This window comes from Panthera pardus, unplaced genomic scaffold (assembly GCF_024362965.1).
Source record: "Panthera pardus isolate Hobbes unplaced genomic scaffold, ASM2436296v1 HiC_scaffold_16, whole genome shotgun sequence".
NCBI classification, from domain to species: Eukaryota; Metazoa; Chordata; class Mammalia; order Carnivora; family Felidae; genus Panthera; species Panthera pardus.
The window spans coordinates 125,614,804-125,631,799 of record NW_026526721.1 but is presented as its reverse complement, the minus strand read 5'-3'; the positions used below and the strand labels follow the sequence as shown (position 1 = coordinate 125,631,799).

Genomic DNA, 16,996 nt, shown 5'->3' with positions numbered 1-16,996 from the left:
CAATTTAATGATTTTTGCTTTTAGCTACATATCTCCTTATGAACCCAGATCCCACAGGCCAACTGCCACTGTGTAATGACCCTCTTCCCATCCTAGACATATAAACATAATGCAAAATGGTCAATATGTTTTCACAAAAAGACAGGATATAACAGTATTTACTGAGATAAAATGCTTATTGATCTGTAAAACAAATTTCAACTGAAATTTTCATTTCATTTACCAACAATTAGCAAATAAATGGCTACTGAGAGACTGCTAATTTAATGACACATACATAACATGGGGACTGTGATATCTGAGTCCAGTGAAAAACACTCATTCCTACATAGAGTGAGCACTAATTAAATTTCACCAGTATTACTAAAGGAATTATTTTATAAATTAATAATCCTACAGGAATTCAGCCTGGTTCTGTGACACTGGCTATGAAGTAGTTTCTCCTTGTTTGCCGAAGAGAAGAATACTTCATTTAGCCTTCAAATTTTAACTACTGGGTATAGAAGGGCAAACCTGTTTTAATGATGTGCTACTCATAGTATGGTCTGCAAATAGGTGCTGACCACAAAAGGTTTATTCACAGTTGATTATCAGTACAATTCGAAAGTAAGTTTTTAGAAATGTTCTTAACAATCTGACAATGATTGTATGTCTACTGACTAATAATATGACACTAAGAAACATATAATTCATTTGCTTGCATGTTACAAAAGTATTAGCTTGTGAAAGACTGGTAATTAAAAAATTAGCCTTAATACCACAGAGTTTAATAAAAACTTATTTAGTGCTTCCTCATTCACCTATCAATCCAGTATGTACGTAACCACTATTCTACTACAAACTAGAAGTACAGAAGTGAATTAGAGTATCTATCTTCATGGTTATTACATTCTAAGTTAGTGAACATAATAAACTAATACAGAATATACAAACGAAAAAAGTATGCCAGTTAATAAAAAAATCTATAATGAAAAATACAGAATTTTTAAAAAAAGTATGGTAAAAAGGGTAGTCACAGGCAAGAAGGCCTCTCTGCAGAGTTCACATTTGACCATTAAGTGAAGGGATGAGTATATGATTATATGACAGAACATTGTTCCAGGGTAAAGGAGTCCAAAGGTTATAAGATAAATTGTTATGAAGAGGGCACTCATAAAAGAGCAAGGTATTTAATGTAGCTGAAGCACAGAAACAGAGGCAGGAGATGAGAGTAAGAAAGAAATCAAGAGACCAGTTTACAAGAGTTCTACTAGAATCTAGTCAGAACTCAGGAATTAAATCTAAAGCAGATAAGACCCACCAGAAAATATGGTATGGGTGAGAAATAGTTTGATTTGCATTTAAAACCACTGTGCGAACAGATTATAGAAGAGTAAAAGTGGAAGAAGGAAGACTAAATAGGAGAACACTAGGAGCTGAAAATATTTTGCCACAAGTTTGGAATAATGATTCTCAAGTTGTTGGCTTTCAGCAACTCAGTACAACAATGCTGGCGTGAAGTAAAGCGTTACCAATAGGTAGAGAGATTCTGAAGATTTAGCTAAAAAAAAAATTATAGATTATAATGTAGGAAAATAAGATCAAAAGAAAAGACAAGGGTAATTAGAAAGCTTTGATTTTATTAGGTATCTAAGTGGAAATATCCAGTAGATATATATTTGAAGTCATCATCAAAGACATTATTTAGAGCAAATAAAACAACACATCATCCAATGAAAAATGAGGCATGATTTATGTGCTGAAAAGAAAAGCTTATCAAGACATTTGTTGATGGGGGAAAAAAAAGCAAGAAGCTTGTGAGTATGTATACAATGCTATCATTTATGGAAAAAAGGAATGTTATTTATTTTTATGTGCCACTCTTGTAAGCTCTTTACACATACTTAGTCATTTATACCTCATAACTCAAACAAGTAAGTATATTATAACTATTCTTTTTGTACATAGGAGAAAACTGAGACCAAGATCAGCTAAGAGACTTGAAAGTTACACAGCCAGCAACTGGGCAGAGACAGAATTTGATTACAGGGAGTTATGCTCCACAGTCCAAGTTCTTAAGCACTATATCACATACTGCCTCTCAATCAATATGTATGTGCTATTATATTCATAATCTTTGGAAAAAAATTTATGAGACTGCCAAATTTGGTTGCCTTCAAGAAGATAATTTGATAGCTCAGAGCCATGGGTGAATGACATTTTACCATATATATAAATCATGTGACTATATTACCTCTTCCACCATCATTATTTTCTAACAAAAATAATAAAATTATGGAATTGGTTTTCACTTTATTCACCAAAGAGTGAATAAAGACAGGAAAGATAAAAAGGTCTGAAGACTGAGTTCTGAGATAATTCAGTATTTACAGTTTAGCTTTTTAAGATCCATTATGACAGTGTGTATTCCACAGAACAAGTTCAGACAGTGACTTAAGAAGGAAGAAGTAGCTATGTCTACTGAGAGAGAAACGTAATACCTGGGAGCTTCCTGTGATTTGGACAATAAAGAGGTAACTGCTGACTAAACAGAAACAATGAAGTGGCAGAAACAGATATCTGACTGGAGTGTGTTTAAAGAGAATTAAGAAGACAAAAAGGAGTGAACATAAATAATTGAGATTTGCTGCGAAGAAAAGGAGAGTATTAGGACTGTAGGAAGAAAGGCATGAGGAAACAAGGGAGAATGTAATGGTCAGTCTTATGTATCAACCTGGCTAGGCTACAGTATCTAGTTATTGAATCAAATACTAATCCAGGTGTTACTGTGAAGGTATTTCATAGATATAGTTAACAGCGACATCAGCCAGTTTTTTTTTTTGTTTTTTTTTTTTTTTTATTTATTTTTGGGACAGAGAGAGACAGAGCATGAACGGGGGAGGGGCAGAGAGAGAGGGAGACACAGAATCGGAAACAGGCTCCAGGCTCCGAGCCATCAGCCCAGAGCCTGACGCGGGGCTCGAACTCACGGACCGCGAGATCGTGACCTGGCTGAAGTCGGACGCTTAACCGACTGCGCCACCCAGGCGCCCCAGACATCAGCCAGTTTTAAGTAGAGGAGATACCCTCAATAAGGTGGTGGGTTTCATGTAGTCAGTTGAATACCTTAAGAAGAAAAAACTAAGGTTTCCTGGAGAAGGAAATTCTGCGTAAGGGCTGTACAACTCCAACCTCCCTCTAGCTTGCTGTCCTACACAGATTTCAAATTTGCCAGTTCCCACAATTTTGTCAGCCAACTTACTGAAATACATCTCCCTGGCACAGACCCCTCGCATGCACCAAGTCTACTGATCACAGAGTGTTGGAAAGCTTCAGTTTGAGGGGAAACAGGATCTATCTTCATTCCTTTTTCACCCTTGGATCTAGCTTCTTTTAACAAACAAACCAAAACACACCTAGAATCTAGCTTCCTTTTCTGGGGGCTGGTGGGGGGGAACCTCGTCTTAATATAGCCATTACTTGGAAGAGTACAACGGTCTTTCCTAACAATCAAATGCAGAAAGTAACCCAGACAAAATGAGAAGACAGGCGAATTAACCCCAAAAGAAAGAACAGAGAAGTCACAAGGATTTAATCAATGCAGATAAAAGTAAGATGTCTGAACCAGAATTTAAAACAGTAATCATGAGGAAACTAGCTGGGTTTGAGATAAGCACAGAAGACACTACAGAATCCTTTACTGTAGAGATAAAACAACTAAAAACTAGTCAGGCAGAAATAAAAAATGCTATAACCAAGATGCAAAGCCAAATGAATGCAATGCTAATGAAGATGGATGAAGCAGAATAGCAAATCAGCGATACAAAAGATAAAAACTATGGAAAATAATGAAGCTGAAAAAGAAGGAAAGAAAGGTATTGGATCACAAATGTAGACTCAGGGAACTCAGTGACTCCTTAAAGCATTATAACGTTTGTATCACAGGAGTCCCAGAAAATGAAGAGAAAAAAAGGACCAGAAGGTTTATTTAAGCAAATTATAGCTGAAAATCTCACTAATCTGGGGAAGGAAACAGACATTAAAAAACAAAAAGCATAGAGACCTCCCATTAAATTCAACAAAAGCTGCCATCACTAAGACATATCACAGTGAAGTTCAAAAATACACAGTCAAGGAAAGAATCCTGAATGAGGAAAGGGAAAAAAAAAAGTTGTTAACATACAAGGGAAGACAGATCAGGTTCGCAGCAGATCTGTCCACAGAAAACTGACAGGCCAGAAGGGAGTAGTATGATATAGTCAACATGCTAAATGGGAAAAGTACGCAGCCAAGAATACTTTATCCAGCAAGGCAATCAGAGTAAAAGGAGAGTTTCCCAGACAAAAAATGAAGGAATTCATGACCAGTAAACAGACCTGCAAGAAATATTAAAGGGAACTCCTTGAGTTGGGGGAAAAAAAGACCACAAAAGCAACAAAGACTAGAAAGGAACAGAGAACATCATCAGAAACACCAACCTTATAAGTAGCATAATGGCACTAAATTCATACCTTTCAATGATTACTCTGAATGTAAATGGACAAAATGCTCCAATCAAAACACAAAGAGTATTAAAATGGATAAAAAAAGAAGACCCTTCTATATGCTGCCTATAAGAGACTCATTTTAGACCTAAAGACATCTGCAGATTGAAAGTGATGAGATGAAAAACCATATATAATGCTAATGAATGCCAAAAGAAAGCCTGACCAGCCATACTTATATGAGACAAACAAGATTTTAAACCAAACAATATAACAGATGAAGAAGAGTATTATACCATAATTAAGGAGTCTATCCATCAGGGAGATTTAACAATTATAAATATTTATGCCCTCAACATGGAAGCACTCAAATACATAAATCAATTATTAACAAATACAAAGTAACTCAATGGTAATAATACAATAATATTAGGGGACTTTAACACACCATCTACAACAATGGATAGATCATCAAAACATAAATCAACAAGGAAACAACAGCTCTGAATGACACACTGCACCAGATGGACTTAACAGATATATTCAGAACATTTCATCCTACAGCAGCAAATGTACATTCTTTTCGAGTGCACATGGAACATTCTACAGAGCAGATCACATACTGGGTCACAAATCAGCCCTCAACAAGTAAAAAGACTGAGATCAAACCATGCATATCTGCAGAACATAAAGCTTTGAAACTTGAAGTCAATCACAAAAAAAATTTGGGAAGACCACAAATACATGGAGATTAAAGACCATCCTACTAAAGAATAAATGAGTTAACCATGAAATTGAAGAAGAAATTAAAAAATACATGGAAGCAAATGAAAATGAAAACACAAAAGTGCAAAACCTTTGGGTTGCAGCAAAGTCAGTCTTAAAGGGAAGTATATTGTAATATAGGCCTATCTGAAGAAGCAAGAAAAGTCTCAAATACACAGCCTAACCTTATACCTTAAAGGATCTAGAAAAGGAAAAGCAAGGGGTACCTGGGTGGCTCAGTTGGTTAAGCATCTGACTTTGGCTCAGGTCATAATCTCACAGTTTTGTGAGTATGAGCCCTGCTTTGGGCTCTGCACTGGCAGTGTGGAGCCTGGTTAGGATTGATTCTCTTTCTCTCTCTGTGTCTGCCTCTCCTCCTCTTGCACGTGTACATGCACGCTCTCTCTCTCTCTCTCAGACTAAATAACCTTAAAAAAAAGGGAACAGCAAATGAAGCCTAAAGCCAGCAGAAGAAGGGAAATGATAAAATCAGAGCATAAATAAATATAGAAACAAAAAAATCATATCAATGAAAATAAGAACTGTTTCCTTGAAGTGATAAACCAGTAGACTAGACTTATCAAAAAGAAAAAAAAAAAGAACCCATATAAATGAAATCACAAATGAAAGGGGAAAGATCATAACCAATATCATAGAAATACAAACATTTATAAGAGAACATTATTAATAATTATATGCAAAAAAACTAGGCAATCTGGAAGATATGAGCAAATTCCTAGAAACATACAAACCACCAAAACTGAAACAGGAAGAAATAGAAAATTTGAACAGACCCATAACCAGCAAAAAAATTGAGTCAGTAATCAAAAAACTCTCAACAAATAAGAGTCCAGGGCCAGATGACTTCCTAGGGGAATTCTACCAATGTTTTAAAGAGTTAATACCTATTCTTCTCAAAATGTTCCAAAAAATAGAAAAATAAGGAAAAACTGCAAACTCATTCTACAAAGCTAGCATTACCCTGATTTCAAAACCAGACAAAGAGCCCACTAAAACAGAGAATTACAGGCCAGTATCCTTGATGAACATGGATGCAGAAATTGTGAACAAAATTCTCACAAATGAAATCTACAGTACGTTGAAAGAATTATTCACTATGATCAAGTGGGATTTATTCTTGAGCTGCAAGGGTGGTACACTATTCACAAATCAATCATCATGATACACCACATTACAAAAAGGATAAGAACCATATGATCCCCTCAACAGATGCAGAAAAAACATTTGACAAAGTATAGCATCCATTCCTGATAAAAACTTTCAATCAAGCGGGGATAGAGAGAACATACTTTAACATCATAAACACCATATATAAAAGACCCACAGCTAATATCATCCTCAATTAAAAACTGAGAGCTTTTCTTCTATGGTCAGGAACAAGTCAGGGATGTCCATTCTCACCATTGCTATTTAACACAGTACTGGAAGTATGAGCCACAGCAATCAGACAATAGAAAGAAATAAAAAGCATACAAATTGGCAAGGAAGAAGTCAAACTTTCACTATTTCACAGATGAGATGGTACTCTATGTAGAAAGCCCAAAAGACTCAACCAAGAAATTGCTGGAAGTGATACATGAATTCAGTAAAGTTGCAGGATATAAAATCAACATACATAAATAAGTTGCATTTCTAAAGACCAATAATGAAGAAGCAGAAAGAGAAATCAAGGAATCTATCCCATCTGCAACTACACCAAAACCTGTAGGATACCCAGGAGTAAACCTAACCAAAGAGGTAAGAAGTAAAGGTCAAAAATCTATACTCTGAAAACTATAAGCACTTATGAAAGAAACTGAAGAAGACACAACTAAATGGAATAACATTCCATGCTCATGGATTGGAAGAACAAACATTGTTAAAATGTCTACACTAATCAAAGCAACCTTCACATTTAATGCAATCCCCATCAAAATACCATGAGCATTTTTCACAGAGCTAAAACAAACAATCCTAAAATTTGTATGGAACCACAAAAGACCCTGATTACCCAATGCAATCCTGAAAACGAAAAGCAAAGCTGGAAGCATCATGATTCTAGACTCCAAGTGTATTACAAAGCTGTAGTCATCAAGACAATAAAGTACTGGCACAAAAACAGACACATATAAATCAATGGAACAGAATACAGAACCCAGAAGTGGACCCATAACTACATAGTCAACTAATTTTCGACAAAGCAAGAAAGAATATCCAATGGAAAAAAAAGACAGTCTCTTCAACAAATGATGTTGGTGAAACTGGACAGCAACATGCAGAAGAATGAACCAGGACCGCTTTCTTACACCAAACACAAAAATAACTTCAAGATGGATAAAAGACCTAAATGTGAGATAGGAAACCATCAAAATCCCAGAGGAGACCACAGGCAGCAACCTCTTTGACTTCATTGGAGCAACTTCTTAATAGACACATCTCTGGAAGCAAGGGAAACATAAGCAAACATGAACTACTGGGACTTCATCAAGATAAAAAGCTTCTGCACAGCAAAGGATATAATCAATAAAACTAAAAGGTGGTCTATTGAATGGGAGAAGATATCTACAAATGACGTATCTGATAAAGCATTAGTATCCAAAATCTATCAAGAACTTATCAAACTCAACACCCCAAAAATAAATAATCCAGTGAAGAAATGGGCAGAAGACATGAATAAACATTTCTCCAAAGAAGACATCCAGCCAGACAGCTAACAAACACATAAAAAGATGCTCAGTATCACTCACCAACAGGGAAATACAAATCAAAAGCACAATGAGATACCACCTCATGCCTGTAAGAATGGATAAAATTAACAACACAGGAAACAACAGATGTTGGTGAGGATGTGGAGAAAGGGGAACCCCCTCCTATTGTTGGTGGGAATGCAAACTGGTGCAGCCTCTAAGGAGAACCATATGGAGGTTCCTCAAAAAATTAAAAAAAGAACTACCCTATGATCCAGCCATTGCACTAACCAGGTATTTATCTAAAGGATACAAGAATACAGATCTGAAAGGATACATGCACCCCGATGTTTACAGCAGCAATATCAACAACAGCCAAACTATGGAAACAGCCCAAGTGTCCACTGACTGATGAATGTGTACACGTACACGCACATACACATCCATCCATATCCAATGGAATAGTAGCCATTAAAAAGAATGAAATCTTGCCATTTGCAATGATGTGGATGGAGCTATATTGTATAAGAGAAATAGTGCCAAGAGAAATAAATCAGTCAAAGAAAGGCAAATAACACATGATTTCACTCATATGTGGAATTTAGGGAACCAAATAGACAAACATACGGGAAGGGAAAGAAAAAAAAAAGAGAAGGAAGCAAATCATAAAAGACTCTTAACAACAGAGAACAAACTGAGGGTTGAAGGAAAGATGTTGGTGGTAGATGGGCTAAAACCCAGTGACGGGTATTAAGGAGGTATGATGAGCAGTGGGAGTCATATGTAAGTGAAGAAATCACTAAATTCTATTCTTGAAACCAATACTACACCATAAAATTTTGGGGAAAAAAAATTTCATTATTAAAACATTTGTCTTCTGAGAAAAAAAATAATTAAAAATAAACTTAAAAAACCCCTCCCCCTCCTCAATATATGTGTGTGTGTGTGTGTGTGTGTATGTATATACACATATATATGTATATATGTGTGTGTGTGTGTATGTATGTATGTATGTATATATCAGTAAGTACATCTTCTCTTGGTTCCGTGTCTCTAGAGAGCCTTAACTGAGAATGTTTCTAAAAGATAAGAGCAACTAAGGCATATTAGTATAATGATAAGAATTATCTAATAAAAGGGGGGAACTGAAGCCAGTAGAGAGAAAAGAGCAAAGTTCTTGAGGGAGAGAACAGGGCTCAGATCTACTGAACAAAGGCAAGGACTGACCTTAGAAGTAACTGTAGTAAGAGAAAAAGTAGAGAATATTGGTATAGCTGCACCTAGATTAGTAGGTTTAATCCTTGAAGAATTCTCTGTTGACTCTATTAAGCAATTAAAATAATCAGCTAAAAAATCAGTGAAAAAAAGATAATAGGAGATATTACAGGTCTGAGGAGAAGGTATGAAATAATCCTGTAAGAAAGTAGGAATAATATGGAGTAGAATGCTGTAATGGGATTTCTAGGCAACATTAAAGGTCCACTTGTGAGAAAAATCTAAAGCCTAGCCATTACAAGTATATGTTTTTCTTCAGCCACTTTCAAGCGCTCTGGTACAGGTACGAAGCAGGTGGTAATATAGGGTTTTCAAAGGAGGCATGATGGAAACAGAGGCAAGGATGTTGAGGATATGAAGACAGACAGGATTATAATAAATCTAGTTGAAAATGATCTATGCTAGGAAAACTGAGGAAATGAGGAAATGAGGAAATGGTGTGAAGAACACTAAAAATATGGCATCAAAGGATCTGAAGTCCCAATGAAAGATAAACAATACTTGAATTGGGAACACAGAGGAAAAACACTGAAACAAAAAGAAGTGGTTATTGGCAAATGGGATGGTTGAAATTAAGATTGTAGACATCGACTCTTTCAATCAATATCCAACAATTTATATTTATGTGTTCCTAAACATAAAAACAAAATCTAAAAAACTGCATTTATATTTAATGATCTATTTCTGAAATACACTTTAAAAAAAATTTTTTTTAATGTTTATTTATTTTTGAGACAGGGAGAGACAGAGCATGAACAGGGGAGGGTCAGAGAGAGGGAGACACAGAATCTGAAACAGGCTCCAGGCTCTGAGCTGTCAGGACAGAGCCTGACGCAGGGCTCGAACTCACGGACCGCAAGATTATGACCTGAGCCAAAGTCGGCCGCTTAACCAACTGAGCCACCCAGACACCCCTGAAATACACTTTTGAAAACTAATACTGTATACCAAAGAAATATGTTTGATAATGGGACAAACTATATTTTTAAAAGAGGGATGATTATATTCCTTTAGTTTTAAAAAGCTTATTTTAACAAACAAAAAAGCTTACAAAAAGCTTCCACTTTACAAATGACAGTTTGTTTTTAATTTTTCATTTAATTTTATTTTTAAGTAAACTCTATGCCAAACATGGGCCTCAAACTCATGACCCTGAGATTAAGAGTTGCATGCTCTACTGACTAAACCAGCCAGGCACCCCCATAAGATAGAGATTTAACCATTCCCTTTATCTCTTAAAACCCAACCAAAATAATAAGGAGAAAACAAATTTCACCTTCAATAAATTAAGAAAAATACTGGTAAACCCAAACCATAATATATGTATATATGTGTACATGGAAAGCAGGAAAGTAAGCAGAGAGCATACAAATCACACCAAGTGGTCAAAAAAGGAAATACAACTAGGTATATCTAAAAGAAGATAAAAAAGAAAAAAACAAACAAACAAACATTTCATTCTGTAGAATCCAGAAGCATTCAGGAATTAGTAATACCAGGTTCCATAGAAGAAGGAGGGAAGTAAGGTCTAAAGTCAAAGTTTATAAAATAAGTAATTAAATCCCTAAGACTCTACTCCAACAACCTAGGGCAGTCAAGCAATTTTTCCCCCACACACCCATCTTGAAAGTCCAGAAAGTTTATTCTCTCAACAAAATTAGCGAGAGATTTGGAATCATCAAACAAATCAGAGGGATATAAGTGAAGTCCAGATTGCCCTGGATGCTGCTTCACCCTGCCAAACTCCCAAATGGTAGACAGCAACTAAACTTAAGTAGATTGAAAGATCCTCCTGCAAAGAAGCTGAACTCTCCCAGGGAAAATAATGATCAACAGTTTAGGGTCTACAATGAAAATGCCAGGTGACCACATAACCGTCCTACAGTGATGCTCACCAAAGAAAACAAAGCCACTGCCTTACCCTGTCAAATACAACACGTTCACAGAGACATACACAGCCCCTCTGTTAACTGCCTTTGTAGTGCCACATTCTAAGCAACAGAATACCAAGAAATAGCTATTTGAGGAAAGGTTCCAACATGAAAGAGAGTGATTGGAGCAGAGATTCAGAAGAAAAGAGTACGGAGCAGAAAAAACTTCAGAGTAATAATAATGAACAGTATCAAAGATATAAGAGAAGATATTACATCCATGAACTAATACTTAAAAAATAAACCTGGAGAAAGAACTCTTAGGAAACTTATATGATGGTCAAAATTAAGTTCAATAAATTTGAGGAAGTATAAGAAAAATGTAAAAAAACACTAAGAAATGTTAAATGGAAGAGAAATAATAAGACACTGAGGATTGATTAAAGAGATTAATATCCAAGCAATAGGTATTCAAAAAAGAGTACCAAGAATAATGAAAGGGAAAAAATAAATACACATCAGAGTGTATCACCATGCTATTTCAGAACACCAGGAATAAAGAGAAAAATCTAAAAGCTTCCAAAGAAACAGGATCAGAATCAGAAGCTGAAACAGCACTGGACTTCTGACTTGTTAAGAAATGATAATCAGCAACAATGGAAGCTAGAGGAAAAATTCTGAAGATAATTTTCAATGATGAATTCTATATTGGGTCAGAGAATTAAACATGAGTATATAATATACTTTTCAGGCATGTAAAATCTCAAATATATACTTCCCCAATACCTCTTTTCAAAGCTATCAAAAAATAAGCTAACCAAAAAGAAGAGAATAAATTAAGAAAGAAAGCAAAAGATGACAGGGAAAGATGGAAAAGTGGTCTCAGTATGCTGGGTAGCCAGTCTTGACCGCTGGTGAAGTTAACAGGTCACTCTCTTTTCCAAAAATAGGTCACCATCTTTTCCAAAAAATTCAAATAATAGCAGAAAAGTTAAGAAACTTAAAGGACATCAAGATTTTAGAAAATGAGACTGCCTTATCATACATGATTATAAAAATTAAAAGCACAGAAAATACATGCTATAAAATTGATACTATTATTTGCTTAAAAATGAAACAAAAAACCCTCAAAACTATGCTTATGAGGAAAAAAACTAAAGGAAATACAAACATATTCTGGGCACAATGATAAGTAGAACTATGGGTAATTTTTATTTTTGTACTTTTTTCCTTTTCTGAATATATCACTATAGTAATTTTATATGCACAGAAAACATTTAAATGTACAATATGGAATTGTTAATGAAATATATACAAGAAATTTTCTCAATTTCTCTGCCCTCTTTAGAACTAAGCCAAGCAAGCTCTGTCATTCCGTTGTAGTTATAGTATCAATTTTACTGGGTGACTTTTATATGTTAAACATTTAACACGAATTCATTTAAGCCTTTCATTCCTACAAGATGGGACTATTAGTATTAACAGTATACAGATGAGGAAAGTGAGGCACAGAAGTGATTTGTCTAAGGTCACCAAGCTAATAGATAATGATAAGCAATGTTTGTAAAGTGATTTTAAAACCATGATTTCTTTATAAAAGCTAGCCCCCAAAAGAAAGCTAATTTTCATATCTGATGAAAAAGATAAACCTAAGAAAATGATAGTTAACTAGAAAACTTAACACATTACTATAGATACCTATATTTACATATTTGAAGTAAATATTTACATCACTGAATTTTTAAAGTTTACTGTATTTTACAGATACAGCTAGAGATATAGTGGCATTCACAAATTTGGTCAATTATTGAGAACACTTAAGGTCTATTCACAAACTCTGGAAAACTGGGAACTGTTATCTTTAGGGCAGAGGTTAATAAAAACAAACAAAGGTTATGAAGTAAAAAAACAAAACAAAAAATACAATGGTAAAAGTACAAAGCAATGAGAAAGTAAGACTTTAGAAGAATAAAAAAATGAACATAAGAAAGAATGAAGAGATTATTTATACTCTATAGTCTGCTTTTTGATGATGTCAGACCTAAAATTGTCAAGCCCTAACCATAGAAACCAAAAATATTGTCTAGTTAAGAATTCCAAAACACTTAACTGAATGTAATAAAGAGAATTTGTGACAAAATTAAAAGATAAAATAAAATAAAAGACGAGACAAAAAATAAAAATGCATGCTATTAGTTTTGTTTTTATTATTTTTTTAATTATTTTTTTCTTAACAGGAGTTTTTGAAAGATCTAATTTCTGATTTCCTCATTGGCAATGTCTTTTATTACTAAGAGTAGGTGCTCAATATGTTCTGAATAAAAACATGAATGAAGTAAAACACTGCCAACACTATTAGCTCTTCTTGTCATTACAGAATAATAGGAACAGCTTATTAAATGTCAGGCACTGGTCTGTGCTCTCCTAATTTCTTTCTTTTAATCTTTTTTATTTATTTTGAGAGAGAGCAAGTGTGCCTAAACAGGAGAGGGGCAGAGAGAATTCCAAACGGCTCGATGCTCAGCATAGAGCATGACAGGGGCTCAATTCCACAAACCATGAGATCATGACCTGAGCTGAAAAGAGTCAGATGCTTAACCAACTAAGTCACCTAGGCCCCCGCCTCTCCTAATTTCTCTTAATGAGATCACTATTATGATATTCCTCACTTTGCACGTGAAGAAAGGCCAGGAAAGTTAAAGATTTGTCCAAGTTACCAAACCAGTAAAAGGCAGTGAGGGATGTGGATCCAGACAGTCTGGTGCAGAACCCATTCTATGAACCACTATATTATATGGTTTCAGCAACTGAAAGCGAAAGAAAAGATGCCAATTTACTGATGCAAAGTGATTTTCAATCTATGGCTGGAGAGCAAAGCAATTTCATATATCGTATATTTCTTCAGAGTAGAAGTCCAGAGACTGTGACTTCGTAAGAAATGATAATCAGCAATGAATCATACGTCAATAATAAATTAACTATATGTAAACATAATAATGTTAAACAATAAGGTATAAAGAAATGTTTATTCCCCCAAGGGTCTGAGAGTGACCTATTAACTTCACCAGTGGTCAAGTCTGGCTACCCAGCATACTGAGACCACTTGACTCTCATATGATGATCTTAACCACATTTTCTAATTTTCCCAGAATTCATCTCAGAAAAAAGTAGAATAAATCACCATGCTATTATTAATATAATTTTGTGTTCTTAATCCTCTTTGTCCAAATTAGCATTTTCACCTTAGTAGTGAGTGGTAGCCAATATTAATCTACTTGTAATATAAAAGAAAATCATATAGGTGAGAAAACAGAAAAAAAAATAACGTTACATCAACATTACTTATCCTACAAATTACCACCTAACAAAAATTAGAAATAAACACTTTATAAAGTATTGGCATACATTTTTAAAGCAAATGTCTAAAAATAATGTAACTATAGATCTGAAAAACAGACTCTTTGAGAGTAGAATTATCTTCATAACACCAAACAACAAAGCTATTTTTTTTTTTTGACCTTCGAGGAAAAAAGACAGATTATTACCTCATGAAAATTTCATCAAATTGAGGAATAATTAAATGTGCCCAGTCTCAGATTCTAAATCCACCAAAATAAGGACAAAATGTTATTTAAATTACATCCACAAGCTATGTTCCAATATGCGCAACTGAGGAAGCTATTTAGAACAGAAATAAGGGCACTTAATTCTAAAGATTAATAGTTAATGAAAACTGTACTGCAACCTGAAGTACTACCTCAAACAAACTGGAGAGCATGTTTTAAAATTCCAATTAAGAGAACAGAAAAAATAATAAGGAAAATAGAAAATGTAATAGCTAACAGTCTGTTCAAATTTAACAGCAAAAAGAATTTCAATAAAGAGGAAACATAGTTTACCTCCAATGGAAAAACGAGACTACTGTAACTGTAGAATAAACAGACCTAAAGAACTACAGAATGATGAAAATTTTTAATAAAAATATGGTAAAAAGTATACAATTAAATGCAATGCATAAACACTGACAATACGGGACACATTATTTAACTGAATAAGAAAATGAGTTATCTGGAAAACCAATTAAAAGTGCTACTGATAAGATCACTCTGATGACTTATCAAGCTCTGCAACTCATCACATCTGTACCCTACAGAACAACTAACCTGATTGTCTCTCTTCTCAGCTAAGATATAAGCAATGTCAAGGAGCATTTTATTCCAAAGCCGATAATCATATCTGGCCATAACTGCCTTGTAACTGTCCATGCACATAGTCTTTGAAGCAGAGGATTAAATGTTCCTGCCCATTTTATCTAGTCCCCAAGACTCGTCCTGCAAAGTGAATAAAAATGATTATCTTTTAATCTGCCCCTTGCATACATACCATAAAAGAGAGAGAGAGAGAGAGAGAGAGAGAGAGAGAGAGAGAGAGAGAGAGAGAGAGGAGGGCAAAGATGAGAAAAAAAAATTCTTGAAAATATGGATAATTATTATCTAGTCTGGAATTAAGTCCTCAGTAAGATCTCTGTGCTTTGTTGAAGGGTGGGTGATTGATATGTCCCACATTTTATGAAACTGGGCCTTGGGAGATACGATCATTAATTAGTCATATAGTAATATTTTGAAGTAAATTTGAAAATGACTTGAAAATTAAGTTTCTACTTTTGAAAAATCAGTAGAAATATGTTGATCTCCTTCCATTTTTCTTATCATATTTTTAAAAATAATTTCAAATTGAAATAGGCTAGATCATGATATACAAAGAGCTTAGGTAAAAACAAAATGGTATTTATCAAGCAGTTTCAAAAGCTATCATGATCACGAGTAAACTGTGGGAAAAGACAGAAAGGCACTGGAAGGAGGAGGAAGCTACTCAACTCAAAAGGAACAGAAGAGCCATAATTAAAATATATTTAAGAATATTTAAAATTAACACATATATAGGTCATGAAAAGGATAAAAATAGGGAAAACAATACAATAATAAAAGTCACTAAAAACAGGCCAATGGAAAGGAGGTGGAATGGACCATTATGAAGTCAGTAAAAGAATGTAATACTTTGTTTACACTGTAGTGGAGAACAAATGCAAATGAAAATTAAGTGCATTTTTCAGGAAACTGAGACATTTTAAAAGTCAAAATATTCTATATTATTCTCTTATGTTCTTAAATACAGTATGTGGCATATATTTAATCTTTTATACAGAATACACACAGGTTTCTGGATTAAAGAGAAGTACCTTGCCCCTACAGAAAAGCTCCAGGTTATTCTCTCTCTCAATATCTGTAAGCAAAATCTTTTGTTTTCTTTTTAGTATAAATTATTACTTCATAGTTCTATTAGCAGGACAGCATTTAACATTTGCCCTCCATTGGGCATTCCTTCATTCCTCCATTGTTGGTTCTCCTTTCTCTCCTGGTCTTATGAGATGAAAATATAAACTTTTTATGAGAGCAAATTGGACTATTTAGAAGCAATTTCTATTTTATGTTTAGTTCCATTTATTTCAAACTGCTGCATTTACCATGCATCTGACAACCAGCTAAATGGGCATTACTGCATAGGAGAAAGTAAGATGAAAACTAAATAGAACATATAAAGAAAAAAAGAGCAAACTAAAATGCAGAAGATAGCAAAAGTCATGAAATTAGAAAGGAAAATGTATAGCATCAGATAATTTAAAAATAATAGTGTATTTACAGTATCTTTAAAGGATCTTGGGTATAAGATCTCTTTTTCTTCCTAATAATGAGGAAGAAAATACTCTCAAAACACAGAATTTAAGGTATCTGATGTGTGTCCTGTACAGAAATTTTTTTCAGCAATATAACTGTATTTTTATTTTACTTTTTTAAAAAAAATTGGGTAGATATTCCTCTTTTCCTAATAATAAGAAAAATATTACTCTCAAAAGCAAATATAGTAAAACCTTGGT

The 16,996-nt window shown here is 34.3% G+C and overlaps 1 protein-coding gene across 3 annotated transcripts in view; it reads right to left on the bottom strand.

The window, feature by feature from the left end:
• STAG1 (stromal antigen 1) overlaps nt 1-16,996 on the bottom strand; it is a 403,080-nt gene that overhangs the window by 147,604 nt on the left and 238,480 nt on the right. The window contains exon 1 of one of the 3 annotated variants that reach the window (XM_019437306.2): nt 15,225-15,324. The exons of the other annotated variants lie outside the window; for them this stretch is intronic. The gene's annotated coding sequence lies outside the window, so the exon portion shown is untranslated. Of the gene's footprint in view, nt 1-15,224; nt 15,325-16,996 lie in introns of those variants that run through there. 3 annotated transcript variants of the gene reach the window in all.